General features: G+C 47.8%; 1 protein-coding gene across 5 annotated transcripts in view; it reads left to right on the top strand.

Moving 5' to 3' along the window:
- TMEM40 (transmembrane protein 40) overlaps nucleotides 1-16,245 on the top strand; it is a 41,628-nt gene that overhangs the window by 1,729 nt on the left and 23,654 nt on the right. For 2 of the 5 annotated variants that reach the window (XM_040246732.1, XM_040246730.1), the window contains exon 1: nucleotides 7,407-7,473. The exons of 2 other annotated variants lie outside the window; for them this stretch is intronic. The gene's annotated coding sequence lies outside the window, so the exon portion shown is untranslated. One more of the 5 variants, XM_040246731.1, reaches the window with a different exon arrangement.

The raw sequence follows: 16,245 nt of genomic DNA, 5'->3' as shown, positions 1-16,245 counted from the left end.
CCCAGGGATCGAACCCACACCTCTTACATCTCCTGCATTGGCAGATGAGTTCTTTACCCCTATCTCCACCTGGGAAGCCCTGAGTTTTCCTGTCGGTCTTTACCAAAGAGCTGGGCTGTTTGCTAAACACAGGGGGAATATGTAGGGAAACTAAGAGAGATGTGGTGAAGAACAACTACTTTGGTGAAAAGATAGAGCTGAATTTGAGTCGCCTCTAGCTGTGTGACCTCGGGCAAGTGGCTCAGCCCCTCTGAGCCTCAGTTTCCACATCTATAAGATGGAAATAATAGCACCCACCCAAGAAAGAAAAGCTCTTGGCTGAATGCCGGGCACACGGCAAACCTGCAGTGAACTGTAGCTATTAGTTGTTTTTATTATTGTTACAGCTTGTAGAGGAGACGCACACTGAGTCGGATGGTGGAGGGAAGGATTGTGGGAACAGAGGAGAGAGATGGGAAGTGTGAGCCCAACCTTGAGGAGCAGATACATCCTCCAGGCAGAGAACCAGGCCAGTGTTCCAGACACGCATGCTTATATCCACAGTCTCAGGCTCCATCATAGGGTGCCCTGCATCCACTCCTCATACCTGCAGGACAGGTGTGTCCTGTGACATCTACCTGGGCTTGAGCCCAGTTAGACACTGCTCACAGGAGTATCACTGCCCAGACAGAGCTCTTAGGAGAATTCCCAGGCTATAGGCACTGTGTCCTTCCAGCATGGGTGAGACTGTTCCAAACATTTGGGTCTTGGATCAGAAGATGATCTCAAAAGCTGTTTTTAAAATCTCCCTCCCTCCCTATTTCCTTCCTCCCCCGCTCCTTTCTCCCTCCCTCCTCTCTTCTTTCTGTTCTTTTTATTCATCATAAGGGTTAATGACCCGCACATTTATTAAAAGAACTTTATGACTACCTCCTCAAGCACAGAACTATACTTGCAAACCCAACAGCAAGTATGGGACAGGATGACCAAGGCTGACACAATTCACAGCTGGAAATTTCACAGCAGCAGTTCCAGCCAGGAGTTTCCTGATACCCAGTTGCTTAACTACAGGCTGCAGACAAAGCGGTGGAAGCCACAGTTCAGACACTAGGGGAGGATGAGACCGCCTTTCTCCAGGTGAGTTCAGTAACACTGCATGCTCAAAGACTGCTTGTACGGAAACGTCCTAATGTACACGGAAGTAGGAATAATAATATTGGTATAATAAACTCCCGTGTACGAATCCCCTAGCCTCTGCTATTCTTCACATTGGTTGATTGTCCTTCCTGTCTCCCCCTCCCACATTTTCCCCAAAGCTGGAGTGCTTTTAAGCAAGCAAATCCCAGACCCAATGTCCTGTCACCAGCAATTGCTTCAGCCTGCCATGCCGACGGATGACATTTTTACATAGCTGCTGTGCCAATATCATACCTCACAAAAATAGCACTAACCTTTAAATAATCTAATATTTAGTCCATATTCAAGTTTCCCAGATTGTGTTAAAGATGTCTGTTGGCAATTCGTTAGAAGAGTGATCACAAAATTCACTGGGCTCCGATTTCTACAACTACGGCACTTCATAGGTTTTGCTTTCTGGGTGGCCTGTATGGGGCACAGACACAGGAAATGCATCCTGCCCCTTCTAAAAAGCTCCAGCTGTGTGCTGGACACAAAGTAGCTCACAGTAGGCCCTCAAGATAGCCCTGCAAGATGACACTGAGCAGGTGCTCTCATTGATAGCCCCAGGACCCCCACTTCAGCTAAAAAGAAGTCCACTCTGATCTGATAGAATGCCTTAAATTTTACTTGTCAAGAGGATCTTTCTGCTTGAAAAGAAAAAGACATTAAAAGCCACCTAAATTGAGTCTGAATCCCTTATTTTGCATTTCTCAGAATGTCCTAGGGTGGATTTTTTTCACCACTCACCCCCTTCTTTAAATTTGTTTGACAAGTACACACTGTTTTATTTATTTATTTATTTATTTATTTTTGACTGTGCTGCGTCTTCAGTGCTCTGCGAGGGCTTTCTCTAGTTGCGGGGAGTGGGGGCTACTCTCTTGTGGAGCACGGGCTTAATTACTCCATGACACATGGAATCTTCCTGGACCAGGTATCCATTTCCCCTGCACCAGCAGGTGGATTCTTTACCACTGAGCCACCAGGGAAGTCCGCCCACCCCCTTTTTGTAAAAAAATAAAATTAGCTCTTGTCTTTGTTCTTTAGAGGGGGCATTGAGACACTGGTGTCTGAGAGTCAGAGGGCTCTCAAGATGACCAGGTCCAACTTCTGCCTTCAGCTGCAGAAGTTTTCCATTGGCCCATTCCATAGTTGAAACAACTGAGGCCTGGAGGCCCAGGGTGAGTCAGGCTTAATCTAGATGTAAAACTATTTTCAACTCCATCTCAGATTGCCTCAGATACACCCATTGTTTCTTAAAGAATATGGAATTGCAAAGGCCAGAGGCTACCTCTTCAAATGTAGATTTAAATGACACATACAGGAACTTTTAAGCTAGGTTAGGTTGGAGTTTCTCCATGGAGGAGTGAAGAAAGTCCTGCCTTTGGAGTTAGGGAAACCTGGGTTCAAGTCCCGACTTAGCCATATCTGTTAGGTCACGCTGAGCAGTCCTTTACTCCTCTGGTTCTCACTTTTCTCATCCATGAAATGGGGCGATAGTTCCTGTTTACAGCATTCATTTAAGAAATGTTTGAAAATGATTAAGACAGGCCCTGCCGTCAGAGGCATCCGTTTGGTGAGTAAGTAGAAACTCACGTCAGGAACTGGGCTTGGGCTCCCCTGGTGGATCAGTGATTAACAATCCACCTGCTGATGCAGGAGACACAGGTTCGATCCCTGATCTGGGAAGATCCCACATGCCGCATAGCCAGCAAGCCTGTGTGTTGCAACTCCTGAGCCTGTGCTCTAGAACTCGCACGCTGCAACTACTGAAGCCTGAACACTCTAGCGCCTGTGCTCCAAAACAAGAGGGGAAGCCACCGCAGCGAGAAGCCTGCATACCACAGCTAGAGAAAAAGCCGTGTGGCAACAAAGATCCAGCACAAATTAATTAATAATTAATGACAATTAAAAAAAGAACCAGGCTCCAGGGTGTTCATAGTAGGGGCACGTTCTCCAGCCCCCTACACCCACAGGGCATCACTCTCAGACCAGACCCAGGAAGTCTCTGGGGAGTTCCCATCAGCCTGAGGGATCCCAGAGCTTCATTACAAGTGTGTCAAGGCCTAGGAAGGGCTGGCTACGTCCAGGCACTGCCCCGAACACTTCATACAAATAGTCTCACCACGGGTTGGGACAGCTGTCTCCCCCATTGTGATGGATGTGGAGACTGAGGCCAGGCTGTCAAGCTGTGTAACTGTTGTCTGCAGAGTTCACGTGCCTGCTGAGTCAGGGGGCCCCCCACCCCTGCTGTCAGTTCTGGAATGCAGGGAAGCCAGATGCCACGCTCAGCTGCTGAGCTTGCTCCCCGGGGCTATCAGCTATGCCCACAGGATGGTGGGAGGTTGTCCCATGAATCATTCCCCCGACATACACACAGCAGTGAGGTCACCTCAGGATGGAGCTAAGTTGGACTTCCTCATGCCTCTGGCAGCTCTGTCGTGGCCCTGGAGATCTGCCCACGGCAGAGAGGTAGGAAATGCCTGGAGGTCCTCCCTCCATCCTTCCCGAGGTCAACTCTTACACGCTCAGAGAGGGAAGTGCCCTCACCTGGGACTGCTCTGTACGTGTGCTCACTCCATTGTGACGGACAGGATGTCACTCCGTTCGTTTTTTTCCAACCCCATTGACTGTGGCCTGCCAGGCTCCTCTGTCCATGGAATTTCCCAGGCAAGAATATTGCAGGTTGCCGCTTCCTTCTCTAGGGGATCTTCCCCACCTGCGTCTTCTGCTTGGCAGGTAGTTTCTTTACCACTGAACCACCTGGAACTAGAAGATGGTAAACACGAGGTATTGACTGGGTCTTATGGGCACTACTACGTGCCAGTCACTGAAACCTTTCAGTGGTAGGAAGTATAATGTAGTCCATTTGGTTCTTCACTGTGAGCAAGCACCAGACTCAGCCGGCGTGTTGGAGGGTGGCTAAAATACAAATTGCAGTTCCCACCTCTAGAGTCTCTGATTCATTAGGACTAGGATGGGACTCAAGAGTTTGCTTTTCTAAAAAGGTTACAGGTGATGCTGATATTGCTGGTCCAGGGACCACATTTTGAGGATAACTGATTAGTTCAACTTCCTTCCCTTTGCTTAATGGTGGTTCTCAAGTTTATTTTTTCAGGGACGGAGATCTCATTGCCTATTCTGTCAACCTATTTCATTTCTAGATAGTTTTTACTGTGAAGATATGACTTGTGTGTGTCCTTGTACTGAGATGAAACTAACCCTCTTGGCTCTCTCTTGGCCAGCTCTCTCTGCCACTGGACTGCATGGTCTCATCAGAAAGGAGCAATTAGAGGGGAGAGGAGACTTGCTATTAGACCAAAGTTCTCCCTCACCTGTACAGTCCAGACCACCAAGCCCTCTCAATTCTCCCCTCTAAATCAACAGTGTCCAATGGCAATATATTGTGAGGGAATTCCCTGGTGATCCAGTGGTTAGGACTCTGGGCTCTCACGGCTGAGGACCTGGGTTTGATCCCTGGTTGGGGAACTAAGATCCCACAAGCTGCATAGCCAAAAAACCCAAAACAAATACACACACACACACACATATGTATTCACTATATGTGTATATATGGATATATATATAATATATAAGAATGTATTGTATAATATAATGTTATATATTATGTATGTAAAATATAATATATAATACAATTATATATTCTAATATATTATAATTATAATAAATATATAATACACAGTATATTATAATATATTGAAATTATAATAAATATATATCATATATTATAATATATGATATATTATATAATATATATGATATATAATATGATATATTTATTGTAATAAATAATTATATGATATATTATATATTTGTAATATATATAATTTATTCTATGTATTTATATATTATATATGTATATATTATATATTGTGTATAATATATATCTATATAGATATTAAATATGATATATATGATAAATGTATATATCTATATAGATATTATGTATTATATATAATATATGCCATATATTATATATGAAAAATATATAGTCTCTATAGATATAACATATAATATAATATATGTATGAAATAATATATGTATATATATGATATATATAATATATATGCTATATATATGATATATATGATATATCATATATATAGGATATATGTGATATATGTAATATATATTATCTATATAGATATTATATATTATATATAGATAGTATCTATATAGGTATTATATATTATATTATAATAGATGTATTATAGATTATTATTTATATAATATACAATATATATCAATATAATATATATCACTATAATATATAAAAATATTATATGATTATAATATATAATATAATATATAGATTATATAAATAATAAATATTAATAATTAATATATAATTATACTATATATTTTAACTTATAGTACATCTCAACTCTGCCCAGCCACATTTCAAAGGCTCCAAAACCACACATGGCTGGTGGCCACTGCTTTGCACAACGCAGTGCCCCTGTCCCTAGTCCTCTCTACTCCTGCCACTGCACCAGCTCACCAGGATCCTGCCCCTCATGTTTTGCCCCCCAATCTACAATACAGCAGCCAAATCATTGGTCTGAAATGTAAGATTTGATCGTATCCCCATCACCCTCAGGATAATGCCTGATCTTGATGTGGCTTCCACGTCCTCTCTCTCTTTCCCTTCTCCCCTCCTCTAGACCCCAAGCCCCCCACTCTCCCACTTTACTGAATTCATTTGCAGGTCCTCAACACGAGAGTGCCTCTTACCTCTAAACCTTTGCACCCTTGGAATGCATCTTGGGCTACCCTTTCAGGTCACTCTCATTCAACAAAATTTATCAAGCACCTACTATGTGTTGGACACGGTTCCAGATCTTGAAACTAACAAACACATAAGAAGGAGGTATACATAACAAGGAAATAGCGTGTCTGACAGTGAGCAGTAAAGTAGGATGCAGGAGAAAGGTGGTGCTGGTGATTACTACTATATACAGGGTGGTCAGGGAATTCTTGGAAACGGTGATGTTTGGGTAGAGAGACCTGAAAAAGTGAGGAAAGGAGCAAGGTGGCTGTCTGGGAAAAGCACTCTAGACAGAGAGAACAGCCAGGGCAAAGGCCCAGAGGAGGGACAGCCTAACTGGAGTGTTTGGAGCACATTCCCGGGTGGCTGAGACAGAATGAGAGAGGACGTCATAGGAATTAATGTCAGAGAGGGCAAGGAGTGGGCGGCACAGTACAGGGCTGTGTAAGAATAGAAGTTAGTAAGGGGGGAGTCCTGGGAGGGTGCTGAGCAGAGGGACATGACGGGGGACATGAGCTGACTTGGGTTTTAAGCAGATCCCTCTGGCTGCCCTGATGAGAACAGATAGTGGGTGGTGGACAGGAGCAAACAGACTAGTGGATACCAGGGTGGTTGCAAGGAGATGGCATGAAGAGGCTGGATTCAGAATATGTTGAAGGGAAGGCCAACAGGGTTTTCCAGAAGTCAGAACCAGAGTATGAGAGAGCAAAGAGTCAGGGATGATTCCAAGGATGACTCCTGAGCTTAGATGATTCCTCTTCCAGGAAGCCCTCCTGGGAACCCCCAGATGCCTGGGCCTTGCCTTCATGGAGATTGTCATGGCCTGTCTCCCTCAGGGTGCTACCCAGGGCAGGGTAGGACTTGTTTACTGTCCTTCTTCCAGAGTGTTTGAGAGGTGAGTGAGAGAGGCAAGCTGAGCTGGGGTTAATTCTGGCCTCGACGTTGAGAGGTCTGTCCCCAACCCCCACCCATTTGGGATCCACAAGTCAGTAGATATTCTAGCCTTTGCGTAGTTTCCTCACCACCGGAGGGCACTGCCAGCCCCACTCACAGGAGTCTCTCAAGGCAACACTGAGCCTAGAGCCTCCTCTTCTGCTGCCGGTCTAACCTCCGTCCTCGGGGGAGCATCAGGTTGGCCCACATGGCTGTGCCCTGAGTCAGCCTCACCCATGGCAGAGAGGAGGCGGCCCTAGGACGGAGCTTAACGTAGCCAGAGTGGTGCAGCAGGCCCTGAAGTTAGATGGCATGGCCATGGCCCCGGGGGGAGGAGACAGGGCATACCGGGGTAAGAGTCAGGTCGGACGGGAAGGCCGGGGGCCGACGGCACCGCCGGAAGGAAAGCCACGCCGGTGAGCATGTGAACCTGGGGCCCCCGGCGCAGCGTTAGGCCCCGCCCCGCCCCGCGTCAGGCCCCGCCCCCGCCCCGCCGGGGGCGGGGCCACCTCTCCGACCTCCTCCCCCGCCCCTCCCCCGGCACCCGCAGTCCAAGGTCGCCTCGCCTCCAGCGCGCACCTGCCTCCAGAGCTCAGGTAAGGCACACGGGGCGCCTGAGCGGGGCGGGGTTTTTTTTTCGGAGTTTTGGGGAGAAAGAAGCTCTTCAGCAGGCCTGACATTCTGTGGTTCCCGGCGGGCCTGAATTTGAGTCCCACTCAGGGGCTTCCAGTCAGGTGAGCGCCCCCGTCTCCCCTGGAGAGTCAGGGGAGCGTGAATTCTCCTCCCCAGTGCTGGGAGGGTCCCGCCGGCCCACTCCGGGTCTGTCGCTAACTTGCTCTGCGGGGCCTTCAGAAACATTACTACCTCAGCTTCCCCGTTTGTGAGGTGAAGGGTCTGACGAGCTCTCGGAAGGCTTCGCCCCCCTCCGCCCTCGTGGGACCCACAGCTTTGGCGGGTGTTTCCTCGCACACGCCCTCCTCTTCCCCGCAGAAGCTGCCCTGGCCTCGGGGCTCGAAGGCATCTTTGAGGAAAAAGTACTGAACGGAGGAGAGCTGGGGGCAGGGGGAGCCCCGCTGCTGTCAGAAGCTCACGGCGCGGGGGTGCGGCCGAGAGGGAGCCCCCAGTCCCCTCACCTGTGCGCAGAGCATCCCGGCTTCTCTCCTGGGAGGCGGCTTTGGGGCCGGAAGCCAGCCCATTTTTCCTTTCACTGGGGACGGGAAAGATTATGGTCTGGGGCTTATCATTTTGACTTGGTTTGTTTAGAAACTGAGAGAACAGTCACGTAAGAAGGTGTGTTTGTCCTGTTTGGGGTCCAGGCAGATCTATACTAATGAACCCCCTCCTGTCTCCGTGTCTCCCTGAATTTGGGCTGGCGCAGCCTTCTGAAAAACTGGGGTCCTTGTGCTTTGAGATCGTTGCCAGGTCACCCTGTTAGCGCGTCGTCTCCCACATGCTGGCCACATACCCGGACTGGGGACCCTACTGGTCATCGTCAATGGAGGCCTTCTTTCCTTTTCATAACAGCTCTATGTGGGAAATTCTCTTTTTTAAAAAAAATTAAATAACTTTATGGAGATATGCTTCACATGCCATAAAATTCACCTTTTTAAAAGTGTGCACGTCAGTGGTTTTCTGTTTATTCACCAAGTTGTGAAGAAAGTAAGTTTCAGTTTATTCACCACTGTCTAATTTAGAACATTTTTATTCTCCCCAAATAAACCCCATACCCTCTAGTAGTCACTCGCTGTGTCCCCTTCTCCCTGGCAACCACTAATCCACTTTCTGTTTCTATGGATCTGCTTATTCTGGACATTTCATGTAAATGGCATCATACAATAGAGGCTCTCTTCTGACTGGCTTCTTTCTCTGAGCATAATGTTTTCAAGGTTTATGCATGTTTTAGCGTGTGTCAGCACTTCATGCCTCGCTATGGTTGAAGAATCTTGTATGATGATATCATATCTGGTTTATTCACCCATCAATTGATGGATATTTGGGTTGTTTCCATTTTTTCTCTATTATGAATAATGCTGCTGTGGACAGTCATGTACAAGTCTTTGTGTGTACATAGGCTGTCAATTCTCTTGGATATAATACGAGGACTTGCTGGGTCCTATGGTAAAACTGTGTGTAACATCGTGAGGAATTCAAACTGTTTTCCAAACTAGCTGCACCATTTTACATTTCCGCCGATAATATGTCAGATCTCCAAATTTTCCACATCCTCCCCAGAACTTGTTATTTGTATTTCATATTGTAGCCATCCTAGTAGGTGTGAAGTGGTATCTCACTGTGGTTTTGATTTTCACTTCTATACTGACAATTTGTACATCTTCTTTAGAGAAATGTCTGTTGAAAGCCTTTGGCTATTTTGAAATTGGGTTATCATGTTGTTGTTGAGTTGTTGATGTGGCTATTCCAGGGGAGATTCTGAGGCTCTGAGACTGGGGGAGACTTGCAGTGATCTCACAGTCAGTGGTCGGTAGAGGTGGGAAGTGAGTCCGGGTCTGTCTGACATTCAAGAGGCAGCAAGCTCTTTCTCCTGCTCTGGATGGTCTCCTGCTTTTGTCTGGTCTTTGCTGTTGCCAATTGTGTGTGTGTGTATGAAAGAGAGAAAGAGAGAGAGAATGTGAGATACTGCTGGGAAAAGATAGAAAGAGAGAGAGAGAGAAGATAGAGAAACTGAGAGCATCTGGGATGAGAGAATGAGAAAGAGAAGCCTGACCTGGCTCTGGCTGTTTAACAAGACACCCACCTTGGAGGGTCAGAGCCATGGAAAACCTCTTCAGAGTTTTTGGTTTCTTCCCATTAATTTTCAAACATTGTGGTTGTTGTTGTGAACTTCAAAAAAGTTTACTCAGGAGCACACTTCTCACTAGTTTTTTTGTTCCTAAATCCAAAACAAATCTAATTAGACCTCCAACCTAGACAGGGAATAGCATCCCCTAGTATCTAGCTGGGCCTTAAAATCCAGAGCAGTGTTCATCAAACTTTTTGATAACACTGTCTGCCAAAGAAAAATGTTTAGGCACCCCCCAACACATATATTTATTTATGGATTTAGAAATTATATACGAGTTGTTGTTGTTCAGTTGCTCAGTCTTGTCTATCTCTTTGCGACCCCATAGACTGCAGTACACCAGGCTTCCCTGTCCTTCACTGTCTCCTGGAGTTTGTTCAAATTCACGTCCATTGAGTCAGTGATACTATCTAACCATCTCATCCTCTGTTACCCCTTTCTCCTTTACCTTCAATCTTTTCCAGCATCAGGGTCTTTTCCAATGAGTCAGCACTTCGCTTTAGGTGGCCAAAGTATTGGAGCTTCAACTTCAGCATCAGTCTTTCCAGTGAATATTCTCAGGGTTGATTTCCTTTAGGATTAACTTGTTTGATCTCCTTGCAGTCCAAGGGACTCTCAAGAGTCTCCTCCAGCACCACAGCTCAAAAACATCAGTTCTTCAGCAGTCAGCCTTCTTTATGGTTCAACTCTCACATCCATATGTGACTACTAGAAAAACCATAGCTTTGACTATACTGAACTTTGTTGGCAAAGTGATGTCTCTGCTTTTTAATACGCTGTCTAGGTTTGTCATATACAGGTACTGTGTAACCATTAGTTAATATCTCAAGGCCCAACATAGTATATTCAGAGTTCCATCACCAACACCAGAGTTAAGACTTTCCATCACCAACAATAATGAATAGAAGTCCACCTTTCAAGGAGTTTTCTTATTATGATTTCAGTCAGCAGCAGTGTGTGTGTCTGAGATCCTGTTCATTATAATTTGCAACATTAGGGTGGCTGCTGTAGGACTTCATCTAGGAGCAGTGGTGGGTCTCTTCCATGCTTTTCTTGTGTCTGGCTTGTACGTTCTTGATAAGCACTGTCTCCTTCCATGGTTTCTTGACAGGGACTCTTTGAAGCCCCTCGTCCACACTACAGGGGCTGATTCAGTTAAAGCTGCATTGTTTGATCCTAACCCACCAGCAGGACATGGCAATATAGGTGGGCAATAGGCTGACCATGGAGGAATGGGAAATGTGGCCACAGCAGACCTGTCTGCACTGTGGGCTTCCCTACTGGCCTCTAGGGACCCCATTTAGTGGACATGGCGTTGGGTGTCTGATATATGGCCAAGGGTGCACATCAGAGTTGAACTATGTACTCTTAACTATTTTTAGCTAAAAATGAAGTAGAAGTAGGGCTTCCTTGCTGACTCAGTGGTAAAGAATCCATCTGCCAATGCAGGAGACACAGGTTCGATCCCTGATCTGGGAAGATTCCATATGCCTCATTGCAACTAAGCCCGTGTGCCACAACTATTGAGCCTGTGGTCGAGAGCCCAGAAGTCACAATTACTGAAGCCTGTGTACCTTATAGCCTGTGCTCTGCAACAAGAAGAGCCACTGCAGTAAGAAGCCTGTGTGCCACAACTCGAGAGTAGCCTCCACTTGCTGCAACTGGAAAAAAGTCTGCACAGCAACAAAGAGCCAGCAAAGCCAAAAATAAATAAATTAAATTTTTAAAAAGTTAAGTAGCAATAGATGAACCGATTTGTCCTTCCTGTGCTTTGGAGATTATTATTTGAGAGACTAATAGGTTTTGAGCTAAGGACATCTAAGCCCACTACTGCCATGCCTTAGCTTGCCACCTCTCATGTGGGGTGCTCGTGACCACATGAAGCAGTTATCATTTTTAGACAGTTTTTCCATATATTGAGCTGGCATCTGCCTTGGTGACTCCCCAAGATGCTGACTGCTCCCTCTGAGCTCACAGCCACACCTGGTCCCCCCGTCCTGGAGGAGCCCTGCAGAGACCTGGGGACAGTGACCAGGTCTGTTTATGCGGTGCTTATCCTTAGGCTGAGCAAGTCGGACATGGCTGTGCACTAACACACCCGCTCCTTCATCCAGTTCTCTTGGATATAGTCTCCGCACCCCCCTTATCCTCTGAATTATCGTAATTTGTCCAGACTCTCTTCTGTTCAGGACCCAAGATTGAGCCCTAGGATAGGAGATGGTAAGGTAGAGGTCACCTTTCTCACAATGGACTCTGTGCTTCTGTTAATATAAACAAAGGCTGTGTTAGCTTTGCTTTGTCACGTCTGACTCTGTGACCCCATGGACTGCAGCATGCCAGGCTTCCCTGTCCTCCACTATCTCCTGGAGTTTGCTCACAGTCATGTCCATTGAGTCAATGATGCCACCCACCCATCTCATCCTCTGTTGACCCTTCCTCCTTTTACCTTCAGTCTTTCCCAGCATCAGGGTCTTTTCCAGTAATGAGATCATTTTACTGTGTACTATCTTATCCACAGCCCCAGGTGAAGCTCCAAAACCCTCAGTGAGTGACATTGTTTTCTGTGTCAGAGATGAAAAAAAAGGGCCTAGAGAAGAGAAGCAATGGGCCCAGGGGTTGGTGGCAGGGCCCAGCCAGGCCCTCAGTCTCACAACAGCTGACTCAGTTTCCTCCCAACCCCTCACCTGAAGGTACCAAGAGGATTTCCCACCCACATCATGGGATCTGGAGCTCTGAAAACACCATTTCTGTTCCAAGCCCCTGCTTCCCATTCATTCCCTTCCCCAACTGTCCTGCTTGAAGGGTGGACAAAACCCTGGCCGCCGAAAGTTGACACTGTTCAGAGTGGCCAGTGAGAGTGCCCAGGCCTGGATGCCAGGATGGAAGGGCTGGCCCCAGACATGGCAGGGATTGGAGCAGATGACAGTTTCCAACACTGTGCCAAAAGACATGGAGCTTCATTCTAGGGGAGAGGACTGTGCTCTTGTGTGGTTTGCGGAAGGACCAGATTAGCTTTCTCTCCTGCAGGCCTTCTCAGAGCCTGTCATGTGCGACTGCACCTTGTGCAGCTCCTATTGGAGCCTACGGAGAGCAGCATTGCCCAAACTTCTTTGAACATAAAATCCACTTTTTCTTGGAATATTTTGAGGGGCTCATAAGATGCTATTTGTAACTCTCTTTTAGAACATGCTGTTCTAGGCCTTTACACAGGTCATATCAACCCTGAGTGCCTTTGCCGATTGAGTGGATGAACCCTGAAGGCTTTAACAGGAGCAGAGCATTAGTATCCTAGAATGTCAGAGCTGGAAGAACCTTGTAGTATGCAACTTCTACATATGGGGGAACTGAAACCCAGGGCAGCCCAGCAACTTGTTTGGAAGAAGGAGGCCGGAGGCAGGCAAGCCTGCTGGGAGATTATCATAACACTCAGGGGAGAGGTTCTGGCGGTCTGAGTGGACCACACTCTGCCCAGCATGTGTTGCCTCTGTTAACGATACAGATTTCCCTGAGCACCCTAACCCTAACGTTGCTCTGAACATCAGACCCTCTGCGTGAGAGGGTTGGGGGATCTGAACTACCAACAGTGCTCTGACCATTAGCCAAGTTTGGGAGATGTTAAGCATGAGGAAGGAAGGGGAAACTCTCATTTACTGGGTGACAGTATTCTTGGCTAGTTGTGGGCATGATATCCTTCAATCCCCACAATACTCAGAGGGAGAGATATCAATACCGCATTTTACAGAAGCTGAGCAGCAAACAGGGATGGGAACACAATAATAATCGCTCCAAAGCCCTCACTCCCCATGTAGGATCTCTTGGGAAGGAGGCAGTGGGAGTGGAGAAACCAGCTCCTCTTGAAGGAAAAATAGGACAGGCTTGGGCTTTGGCTAGCGGGAGAGGAAGGAGCTGGGTCATCCTTCCTGCCTTTGGAGCTTGAGGGCCCAGAAGGATGGTGGAGTCAGAGAAGCTCGGAAGGAAGATGTTTGGCCTCTGAAAGTTCTGGGCTGAGCCAGGCACTGGGTTCGGGGGAGACTGTGGTAGGCAGAGTGATGATCCCCAAAGATGCTGTGTTCTGATCTCTGGAATCTGTGACCCTTTTAGTTTATGCGGCAAAACGGAATGGACATCATAAGTGGAATTAAGGTTGCTCATCTGCTGACCTTAACATATGGGATGATCCTAGGTGATCATGGGTGGTCTGGGTGGGGCCCAGTGTCATCACAAGAGTCCTTAAATGTGGAAGAGGGAGGCCGAACAGGTCAGAACAGTGCAGCGTGAGGACTTGCCCTGACATTGCTGGCTTTGAGAATGGAAGAAGAGCCACAAGCCAAGGAATGTGGGTGGCCTCTAGAAGCTGGACAAAGTCGGGGGTGGGAAAGGAAGGAGGAAAAGCAGCCGCAAGGAAATGGGTGTTCCCCCTTGGGCCTCCAGAAAGGCAGGCAGCCCTGTGGACACCTGGATTTTAGCCTGGTGAATCTGTGCTAGACTTCCAGCCTACAGAACGGCAAGGTGCTAACCATGGGTTGCTTCCAGCCACTACGTTTGTGGGAGTTTGTTACAGAAGCAATAGAAAACCAGAGAGGCGCCAAACCAGCTCCAAGATGGTCTCTGTCCTCAGCAAGTGTACAGGTCTCAAGTGCAAGATCTTGAAGACAGCTGGCTCAGATGGTTACCGTGATAGGGAAACCTAGGAGGTCCCCAACCCAGCCTGGAGTTGTGATAAGACACCTCATATGGTGTGGGGGCCTTAGGGGCCCTGGCCGGCCTGGCAAGCCCCACTTTGCTCTGCCTACTCTTTCAGAGTTCCCCTCCCCGAACCTCCCCCACCACCCCACCACACACACACACACATTTGCCTCAACTCAAGAGCTTTGGCTGCACGTAACAGAAACCACGACCGACTACCCTAAAAGGGTTTCTTTGGGAGGATATGGGGGTCTCACAGAACAGAGCGCGCATGTGAGGAAGGCGACCGTGGAGAAGATGGCACCCAGGAGCAGAAACGAGAGGGCCCTGTGGCAAGGCAGAGCAGCACCAGCTGGTTGACAGCTTGTGTCACTCACGCTCATCACAAGTCAGATCCCTGGGAGGAAGAGGCTGAGAGTCTGGCCTGGGTGGAGGGCAGTCACCCCTCAAGCACCCCCACATGCTTGTCCTGGAGCTGCGTCTGCCTGGCCGGGATGTGGTTGATGTTACGGCGTGGGCTTGTCTGGGTGACTTGAGCAGCCAGAGGACATCATCCAGAGCTGTGACTTGCTCCTGGGCTAAGACTAGCATGCGTGAGGTAAGATCATGGGTACTGAGAACGCCCTGGTAATCCAGTGGCTAAGACTTCATGCTTCCGCTACAAGGGGCATGGGTTTGATCCCTGTTTGGGGAACTGAGATCCCTCAAGCCGTGCCTCCAGGATCACACCATGTGCTCTCTCCTGTCACCAGAAGGGGCTTTGATGCCAGGTGGACTAGAACAGTCCACACCTCTGTCAGCTCTGTTCCCCTCCCAGCTGCTATTTCTGCTCGCAGCATCCCTTGAATCCCACCTCCTGCCATGGGCATGTTTAACTGAGCTGGCCCATTATTGGCGGCCCCAAGGCACGACGTTACAGTCTACCTGTGGGAAAAGTTGGTCATTAGTTGAGCTTTCAAGGCCCAGGATGATTCCCCAACCTCATGGGGTTTCTACCCCATCACCTCTCCACCACCACCCACCTCTTCCACTCAGCCCTCGTCCTGCTCTGGCCACTGTTGAAAATCCAACTGCAGGGACCTCCCTGGTGCTCCAGTGGCTAACACTCCACGCTCCCCATGTAGGGGCCAGGATTCAATCCCTGGTCAGGGAACTAGATCCCACAGGCCTCAACTAAAGAACCCGCGTGCTGCAATGAAGATTGAACATCCCATGTGCCGCAGCTAAGACCAGGCACACCCAAATAAATAAAGATTTTTTAAAAATCCAACTCAGTCTTAGTCAGCCCTCTTCTCCAAAGTGGGACACCTGAGGAAGACAAGCAACCTGTGAATTGGGAGACAGGGTTCTGGAGCCAGCCTTGCCCCTGAATCGCTATGTAACCATGGGCAACTTCCTCTCTCTTCTCAGTTTCCCCATCTGTTAACTCAGACACCGATGCCCCACCCTAGCTGGGCGGGGAAGGTGCTGTGAAGCTGGAAAGGCTCAGTGTCCCTTACTGTCCCTCCCACCCTTGTAATAGCAGGAGCTTAGGAAATCTGTGCTGAACTAAAGCGGAAATCCAGTTTAAGAAAGCCTGTGGGTGCAGCGGCCCTGGCACCACCGGTGACTCAGCAGGGCTGGGGTTTGCAGAGAAAAATGCTAAGTATTGCATGTCCTTGTAGGACCAGCCTCAGAATGGGGGCAGGCGGCTGAAAGAGGGAAGCCTGCAGGCCTCTAACCAGGACTGGGGAACGGGGCATCATGTTGGTAGGGAAGGGAATGGATGTGAGTCTATCCGTAAGCTGGGAGACCTCGAACAAGTCACTTGTATCTATGAACCTCAGTTTCTTCCTGCGTAAAATAAGAGTAGTGTGCTTGAAATGAGATCATGGGAACTGGG

This window comes from Oryx dammah, unplaced genomic scaffold, assembly GCF_014754425.2.
Source record: "Oryx dammah isolate SB20612 unplaced genomic scaffold, SCBI_Odam_1.1 HiC_scaffold_9, whole genome shotgun sequence".
In the NCBI taxonomy this organism is placed as follows: domain Eukaryota; kingdom Metazoa; phylum Chordata; class Mammalia; order Artiodactyla; family Bovidae; genus Oryx; species Oryx dammah.
Note: the sequence above shows the minus strand (reverse complement) of the source record. Positions and strands in the feature narration are given on the sequence as shown.